Source organism: Penaeus chinensis, chromosome 27 (assembly GCF_019202785.1).
Source record: "Penaeus chinensis breed Huanghai No. 1 chromosome 27, ASM1920278v2, whole genome shotgun sequence".
Taxonomy (NCBI): domain Eukaryota; kingdom Metazoa; phylum Arthropoda; class Malacostraca; order Decapoda; family Penaeidae; genus Penaeus; species Penaeus chinensis.
The window spans coordinates 9,921,233-9,931,232 of NC_061845.1; the positions used below are offsets into that span (position 1 = coordinate 9,921,233).

At 44.4% G+C, this 10,000-nt stretch overlaps 1 protein-coding gene across 1 annotated transcript in view; it reads right to left on the reverse strand.

Moving 5' to 3' along the window:
* Window positions 1-10,000, reverse strand: part of LOC125039379 (mitogen-activated protein kinase kinase kinase 7-like) — a gene marked incomplete in the record, with an annotated part of 225,210 nt that overhangs the window by 200,285 nt on the left and 14,925 nt on the right.

The following is a 10,000-nucleotide window of genomic DNA, read 5'->3' on the forward strand; positions in this document are numbered from 1 at the left end:
CTCTCCTCTTCTCTCTCTCTCTCTCTCTCTCTCTCTATCCCCTCCACACCTTAAACCACACTCTTTGAAAAGACTATTTAAACGATTGGTCCATCGATACAATACGGCTACCGCAAGCTCTCCACCCCCCCCCGGCCCCGCCTCCCGCGATATACTGGCACGGAAACAAGTCACGTGATCCGCCCTCGCCTCCGAGATTCCCCTCGCCCTATGACCCGGTTACGACCCTTCAGAGCCCAGTCCAGCCGTCGCCGCGTACAGACCTCTTCCCCCTTCCGTCCCAGCCTTCGTAAGTACTTGGCGAAGACGAGGCGCATTTTCTGGAATAAGGTACCTATTGCCGGTCGCTAGTTTTCCCGCTTCTATCAGATCACTGTAACCCTCCGTCACATCCACGCACGCACGCACGCACGCACGCACGCACGCACGCACGCACACATACACACACACACACACACACACACACACACACACACACACACTTCACACACTTACACACACACACTCTTCTCTCTTTCTCCCTCCCTCTCTCGCCCCTCCCTTTCTCCTCCTCTCTATGTCCCCTGTTTCCTTTTCTCTCTCTCTCCCTCTCCTGTGTTTCCTCCTTCCCACTATCTCCATTAATCTTTTCCGACCCCTCACTGCTTTGCATATCGCGACTGTAATAATAAAATAAAAAGGAGGAGGAGGAGAAGGAAGAAGAAGAAAAGGCACAGAAGAAGAAAAAGAAGAAGAAGCAGTAGAAGCAGAAAGAGAAGAAGAGACACACGCCGAAGAAGCAGAAGAAAAAGAAGACGAAAGGAACGAAAAAGAAAAAGAAAAAAAAAAATCAAGTCATCTGTGATTTTAACGATATAGGACTGAATGCCATCTCATTAAGAGTGTTTTTTCCCGCCTTTGTCTTCTCTTTTTCAGCTTCTACAATTTAATTTAATGATTTCAACACCTGCGTCCGGGGACCTTGAGATTGGACTTGAACTTGCCCTCCCTGTGGACAAAGTTTATATACCCCAAGTCACCTCAAAAGAGAGAGAGAGAGAGAGAGAGAGAGAGAGAGAGAGAGAGAGAGAGAGAGAGAGAGAGAGAGAGAGAGAGAGAGAGAGAGAGAGAGAGAGAGAGAGAGAGAGAAAATATATATACAGAGAGAGGAAAAAAATAGAGAGAAAATTAGAGAGGAAAAAAATCTAACTTTGATCTTGCCGCATTGGGTCGTTGACTCTTTTTAATTAACCTGTTCGAAACATGTTCAAAGTTACCCCCCCCACGTCACCCCCCCTCCCCCCCCCATCCCCCTCGAGGAGCTTCCCCGACATCGTCAACAGGCGATTACTACAACAAGCATTCTCCCGTCACGACTCGCGCGCAGATAAGCTGATTTGGAGAAAGCTCCTTATCAGTCCTCCATTACTGTTCGGAACTTTTTGGGAGGGGATTTCATTGACGATTTACGACGATTTTTTTCCTCTCTCTCTCTCTCTCTCTCTCTCTCTCTCTCTCTCTCTCTCTCTCTCTCTCTCTCTCTCTCTCTCTCTCTCTCTCTCTCTCTCTCTCTCTCTCTCTCTTCTGGTAAGCGATATTTGGAAGATAAACAGAATCTCGTTCGGGGTAATTTACTTCCCACGGGTAATCAGTTCGTTTCCTCAAGCAGGCATAGATTACTTCGTGTAAAAGTACAAAGGTCGTTTTAAAAAAGACAAGCGGAGTGGGATTCGGGAGATGGGGGGAGGGTAAACTGTTTACTGTTTACTATTTACGCTTCTGGTCGAAAAGTGGCGTGAATCATTTGCAAAACGTATCGCTTTACGGTGCAAGTCGACCGCAGGAAGATCAAACTATTTTTTTTTTTTCGAACAACAAAAAATATAGAAAAAAGTTCTTAACGTACAGCAAAACCTTTCAGAGATCGAGCCTCAGAGGTAGAACTTCGCGGATCGAACGTCAGAGGTAGAGCTTCAGCGGTAGAGCGGTAGAGCGTCAGAGATCAAGCATCAGAGGTAGAGCTTCAGAGATCAAGCATCAGAGGTAGAGCTTAAGAGATCAAGCATCAGAGGTAGAGCTTCAGAGGTAGAGCTTCAGAGGTAGAGCTTCAGAGATCAAGCATCAGAGGTAGCGCTTCAGAGATCAAGCATCAGAGGTAGAGCTTCAGAGATCAAGCATCAGAGGTAGAGCTTCAGAGATCAAGCATCAGAGGTAGCGCTTCAGAGGTAGAGCCTCAGAGATCGAGCTTCAGAGATCGAGCTTCGGAGATCGGTTGCGTGGCAGCTGCTCAACCTTTCTCTCCCTCGGATTGCACGCGAGTTAGGGCTAGGGGTAAGCGCTCGTTTATTTTACGTGACTTCGCGGGACGCTTAAACACCGAACATTACTGCTCCCGGCAGACTCACCGCTGACGCTGCCGACGCTGCCTGCCCTCCGCCGCACGTGCCAAGAGGCGGACGGAGGGAATAATCATTCTCATTCTCATTCTCTCTCTCTCTCTCTCTCTTCTCTCTCTCTCTCTCTCTCCTCTCTCTCTCTCTCTTCTCTCTCTCTCTCTCTCCCTCTCTCTCCCTCTCTCTCCCTCTCTCTCTCCCCCTCTCTCTCCCCCTCTCTCTCCCTCTCTCTCCCTCTCTCTCCCTCTCTCTCCTCCTCTCCCTCTCTCTCTCCCCCTCTCTCCCCCTCTCTCTCCCCCTCTCTCTCCCTCTCTCTCCCTCTCTCTCCCTCTCTCTCTCTCTCTCTCCCTCTCTCTCCCTCTCTCTCCCTCTCTCTCCCTCTCTCTCCCTCTCTCTCCCTCTCTCTCCCTCTCTCTCTCCCCCTCTCTCTCCCCCTCTCTCTCCCCCTCTCTCTCCCCCTCTCTCTCCCTCTCTCTCCCTCTCTCTCTCCCCCTCTCTCTCCCTCTCTCTCCCTCTCTCTCCCTCTCTCTCTCCCCCTCTCTCTCCCCCTCTCTCTCCCCCTCTCTCTCCCCCTCTCTCTCCCCCTCTCTCTCCCCCTCTCTCTCCCCCTCTCTCTCCCCCTCTCTCTCCCCCTCTCTCTCCCTCTCTCTCCCTCTCTCTCCCTCTCTCTCCCTCTCTCTCCCTCTCTCTCTCTCTCTCTCTCTCTCTCTCTCTCCCTCTCTCTCCCTCTCTCTCTCTCTCTCTCTCTCTCCCTCTCTCTCCCTCTCTCTCTCTCTCTCTCTCTCTCTCTCTCTCTCTCTCTCTCTCTCTCTCTCTCTCTCTCTCTCTCTCTCTCTCTCTCTCTCTCTCTCTCTCTCTCTCTCTCTCTCTCTCTCTCTCTCTCTCTCTCTCTCTCTCTCTCTCTCTCTCTCTCTCTCTCTCTCTCTCTCTCTCTCTCTCTCTCTCCCCTCTCTTCCTCCTTCCTTCCCTCCCCTCACTTCCCCTCCCTCCCTCATTCCTTCCCTCCCTAACTCTCTTCCCTTTCCCCCTCACTTCCCTCCCTCCCTCCTTCCTTCCTTCCCTCCCTAACCCTCTTCCCTTTCCTTCCCCTGCCTCCATCATTCCTTCCCTTCCCTTCCCTCCCTCCTTCCTTCCCTCCCTAACCCTCTTCCCTTTCCCTCCCTCCTTCCTTCCTTCCCTCCCTAACCCTCTTCCAATTCCCTCACTCCCTCCTTCCTTCCTTCCCTCCCTCCTTCCTTCCTTCCCTCCCTAACCCTCTTCCAATTCCCTCCCCTCACTTCCCCTCCCTCCCTCCTTCCCTCCCTCCTTCCCTCCCTCTTCCCCCTCCCCTCCCCGCCCTCCCACCTTCCACGTCACTGGAGTCTTTCCCCTTGACAATGTGTCAGTGTGACTCGCCAATGAATCACAGCGATTGACTGCGACACAAGGAATGCGCAGGTTCGTTATCTATTTGCTCATTTACTCATTTATTTATTTATTCATATACTCATTTCCTATTCGCTGTCATATGAAGGTATGCCTATCAATTGTCTGTCTACTCTGTTTGTCTGTCTCCCTAACCGAGCTGTATCTTGTGGCCATGCACGAACATAATAGTGTGTCTGCATTTCCTTTATTATATCAAGCTGCCTGGCGTTTGTAGAAATAATTATTGTTGTATTTTTAATCTTTACTTATTCGAATTACTGATGATAGTGCCTTTTATGACAATTATGTCAATTAAATAGTACTTAAAAGATCCTTCCTAAGGCCGTGTTACTCATGGAGTACTTAGCCGAATTACCTCTTAATGCATTGTATTTGCGAGTGTAAAAATGTTCTTTATTTGTCTAAAGAAAATCCCTCTCCATCTCCCTTTTTCTCCCTGCCTTCCTCCCTCCCTCTCTCCTTTCCTCCTCCTCCCACTCCCCTACCTCCCTCCTTTCTTTTTCTTCTTCTTCTTCTTCTTCTTCTTCTTCTTCTTCTTCTTCTTCTTCTTCTTCTTCTTCTTCTTCTTCTCCTTCTTCTTCTTCTTCTTCTTCTTTTTTTTCTTCTTCTCTCCCCCCCCCCCCCTCTCCTCAGATCTGACTCAGAGCACCTTTTTTTCCCCTCTCTAAGCCACGTGGACCGCCGCCACCACCAGCATCCCCTCCATGACCAACTTAACAATACCCACTTTCAAAAACCAACACACTCTTAAGCCTCTTCAAACAAGGGAAACCTATAAGGGAAACCTACGAGGGAAACCTATAAGGGAAACCTACGAGGGAAACCTACGAGGGAAACCTACGAGGGAAACCTAAATGTGGATACTTTATCGTCGCTGTCTCCTGAACATTGACTTTTTTCAGCATCGTATACGGGGCCAACCCGCCCCCTTTCCTACGTATGCACTAAGGTTAATGCCATCCAGGGGGCGATCGCGTATGCAAAATCAGAAGCACGCGCACGCACACACACACACACACACACACACACACACACACACACACACACACACACACACAAAAGAGAGGGGAAAAGAGAGAGTGAAGACGGAAGATAAGAGAGAAGAGGGGAGATAAGGGAGGAGAGAAAAAAGAGAGAAGAGGGGAAATAAGAGAGGAGAAAAAAGAGAAGAAAGGAGAGGAGAGAAGACCTGAAATATGAGAAAAGAGGAAGGAGAGAGAAAGAGAGAGAGAAAGAGAGAGATAAAGAGAGAGATAAAGAGAGAGAGAGAGAGAGAGAGAGAGAGAGAGAGAGAGAGAGAGAGAGAGAGAGAGAGAGAGAGAGAGAGAGAGAGAGAGAGAGAGAGAGAGAGAAAGAGAGAAAGAGGGAAAGAGGAGAGGGGGGAGAAGATTAATGGCGGGAAGGGAACAAAATATAACTCTTAGCACTGATTACATCTAGTTATCAACGTAAATATTTGCCTTCGCAATAAGTAATCATTACCCTTCTGCCTCTTGCTGCTGCTGCTCCTTCATCTCTCCCTCCTCCTTTCCCCCCTTGTCCTCCTCCTCCTCCTCCTCTTCCTCCTCCTCCCTCCCCTCCCCCCCTCCCCCCTCCCCCCCTCCTCCTCCTCCTCCTCCTCCTCATCATCATCATCATCATCATCAACACCATCATCATCATCAACACCATCATCATCATCATCATCAACACCATCATCATCATCAACACCATCATCATCATCATCAACACCATCATCATCATCATCATCATCAACACCATCATCATCATCAACACCATTATCATCATCATCAACAACACCATCATCATGTGACGGCAAAAGGGCCTATCAAACCATCCCCCTCCCCCTCCCCCCCTCTTTCTTAATCCGTCTTCTCCCCCCTCCCCCCCCCACCTTGCTACCCAACCTCATGTGGTCCTATGACGCCTGTTTACTCACACACCTGCACAAAATTCTAAATGGTTTACTAATCCTACATAGCGGTTGGGGGGTTGGGGGGATGGGGGTGCAGGGAAAGCAAGGGAAAGGACACGAAGGAGGATGAGGAAGAGGAAGAGGAAGAGGAAGAAGAGGAAGAGAAAAGGGAGAAGACAAGAGGAGGTGAAGGGGAGGAGGGGAAAGGAGGAGGGGAAAGGAGGAGGTGAAGGGGGGGAGGAGGTGAAGGGAGGAGGTGAAGGGGGGGAGGAGGTGAAGGGAGGAGGAGGAGGAGGAGGAGGAGGAGGAGGAGGAGGAGGAGGAGGATGAGGAGGAGGAGGAGGATGAGGAGGAGGAGGAGGAGGAGAAGGAGGAGGAAGAGGAGAAAGAAAAGGAAAAGGATGATAATCAGTTAGAGGATGGCGGTAGGGAGATGAAAGCATGGAGATAAGGAAGAACGGAAGATGACGAAGAAGAGACGATGGGAAAAATTCAAAAAGGGAGGTGGAATGAAATAAATGCAGCAGCTGGGTCACCGAAGCCTCTCCCTTACTTCCCGAAATCTCCCCTCTCCCCTACTCCCTCCCCCTCCCTCTCCTCCTGCCCCCACCTATCCCCTCCTCCCCTCCCCATCCTCTTCCCTCCTCTATTCCCCTCCCCTCCACATCAGCCCCCCCCCCCCCACGCTCTCGCCGTCGCCAACAACGCCTCCATTAGTGTCAGGAGCGCAATGTCCCTTAGTCCGGCGGGAATGCAGAATCCTGCATACTATTAAGATTCTACTAGACAGGGCCAGCTCACAATAATGATTCACCTTCTTTTTTTCGGGTCGACCGAAAAGTAAACAACATTGTTCTCAAAAGATTCTTGGCACCGCCGCGCTTCTAGGACCCTTTTCACCTCTCCCTCTTATATCTTCTTCTTCTTCGCCTCCATTTTCTTCTTCGTCTTGTTCTGCTTCTTCTTCTTATTAGTATCATTCATTTGCTTCTCATCATTTTGCTTCTTCCCTTCTCCTCCCACCCCCCACCCCCCGATTTCATCTTCCACGCGTGAATATCAGACATCACTAGTCTAACCGATGTAAAAGATTTACTGCTTTGATTATTCAATTTGTGTTAATTTCCCCTTCCTTTAGTTTACCTCGTGTTAATCCCGCTTAACCTTCCTTCTTCCTGGATATTGCCGTTGATTAGTTCTTTATACCACAACTAGCAAGTACATTTTACAATCATTTTCGTCCCGCCATTAGAGTATATTTTAAAATTCTATATCGACGTAATTACTGCACTGTGTTCCTTTAAACTCAACACCATCCTAACTGCACTGTGTTCCTTTAAACTCAACACCATCCTAACTAACTCAAATCAAGTACATGACAATAACAGCACATATGAAGCCACTCAAGCGTCGCATAGCGTCATTCAAACCTTCTCTATACCAACCATAAGCAACGTACGAACACGACATCCTAAAACGTTTTACCCCTGTACTGGTATAACTACACACTTGTAGGAATTACTGCCCTATTGCCTGGACCGGCGCGTGCCTTGCCCTAACCAGGACGAAGCGGGCTGGGTCCAACAGCTGCGCCCTGATTGGCCCACTGCAGGGGACACCTTGTCGTGCTGTCTTTGTGATATTATGTGTACAAAGGACATACAAGACTACGGGAACATCTATTCCGACGGATGCCCATTTATCTATCAACCAATTCTGTTCAATGACTATTGTGCATACGTTTGTAGAGAAACAATACATGCGCATATATATACACACACGCATGCATTCCTACATTCGATGTGCGTGCATACACACAAAAAGACACATACATATAAAAGTATGTGTATATGAATACATACATAAATACATATGCACATCCCTTCATACGTGCGCGCGCGCGCGCGCGCGCGCGTGTGTGTGTGTGTGTGTGTGTGTGTGTGTGTGTGTGTGTGTGTGTGTGTGTGTGTGTATGTGTGTGTATGTGTGTATGTGTGTGTGTATGTGTGTGTGTGTGTGTGTGTGTGTGTGTGTGTGTGTGTGTGTGTGTGTGTGTGTGTGTGTGTGTGTGTGTGTATTATGTATGTATATATGTATATATATACATACAGATATATATGTATATATATACATACAGATATATATGTATATATATACATACAGATATATATGTATATATATACATACATATATATGTATATGCAGATGTATATAATATATATAATCTCTCTCTCTCTCTCTCTCTCTCTCTCTCTATATATATATATATATATACATATATTTACACATATACAGAATACACAATCAAATTCATATCACTATTCATTATTGCCATTTACCACACTAAAATCCTTGTTTAACATATTACTCTTTCACAAGAAGAAAATTCATTTTAATAATTTATAATTAATCTGTCATCTTGAATAGCTGAAAAAATGTATCAATCGTGCTCATTTTACAAACACTACAAACTTGCTATGAAGCAAACCAGTACTAGACAAAAAGGGAAACTATATACATGGTTAACCACAGTCACCTATGCAGGTTAAAAGCTGTATTTTAGTAAATGTCTAAGAAGCAATTGCCTAGCATTTATTTTACGCACAGAACAGGATTTTACTTTTAAACTTTCCTTTTTACCCTGACTTTTTTGGGTAATAAAGCATACGGGCTGCTACATTTTTGCTTCAAAATACCATGCTTTTTGTTCTTTTCAGCTTTCATTTAATCTACTAAGGTTAACATTGTCAAGGATAGTTCACAGCAAAATAGTTACTTTAAAGGAATGAAAACAAGATCATATACAGAAAATATATATAATTCATAAATATCATACACATACATATGTATATGAATATAAATATATATGTGTATATCCATACATCCACATATACATTTACACATACATATAAATACACACACACACACACACACACACACACACATATATACATATACACACACACACACACACACACACACACACACACATATACATATACACACACACACACACACACACACACACACACACACACACACACACACACACACACACACACACACATACACACACACATATATATATATATACATATATATAATATAATATAAGCATGTGTATATCTATGTATGTATGTATATGTATATATACATATATGTATATAGATGTATATACATATGTATATGTATATATTTGTATATATGTATGTATATACATACTCATATGTATCTATATATGTATATATGTATATATAATATATACACATGCATATGTGTATATATAATATATATATATATATATATATATATACTGTATATATATATATATATGCGTATGTGTATATATAATACACACACGCACACACACACACACACACACACACACACACACACACACACACACACACACACACACACACACACACACACACACACACACATATGCACGCACGCACAAACATACAAACAAACACACACCCACACCCACACCCACACCCACACCCACACCCACACACACACACACACACACACACACACACACATATATATATATATATATACATATATATGTACATATATACATATATACATATATACATATATATATTCAACCATCTCTCTCTCTCTCTCTCTCTCTCTCTCTCTCTCTCTCTCTCTCTCTCTCTCTCTCTATATATATATATATATATATATATATATGTATGGATGTATACATATATATATATATATATATATATATATATATATGTATATATATGTATATATATGTATGTATAAATATGTATGTATAAATATGTATGTATATATATGAATGTGTATATATATGTATATATATATGTATGTATATATATGTATATATATAAATATGTATTACACAAGCACACACACACACATGCTCCCACACATGAAAACACACACACACACAGAGTGTGCATATATGTGTTGTGTCACATCTTTCATGCAGTGGTGCATGTGTGTGGTTATCCTGGTTATTACAGAAGTAATTATGAAGGACTGATTATGACATGATATTCCTTCAGCCATATTTTGGAGCTGTGGTATGTAATATATGTTTGAAAAAGTCATTCAATAACTTAAATAAAAACTGAAAAGAACAACTTAACGACCTTAAGTATATATGAAATGATTAGCTCAGAATTTTCATAATGTTATGGTGTACTCACATCTGATGTGAATCCTCAAAAAACAATTTCTTAGCATTAATATTTTTTTTCATAATTATATATGTAATTGTTATTTCTATGCAGCATATACAAAAACC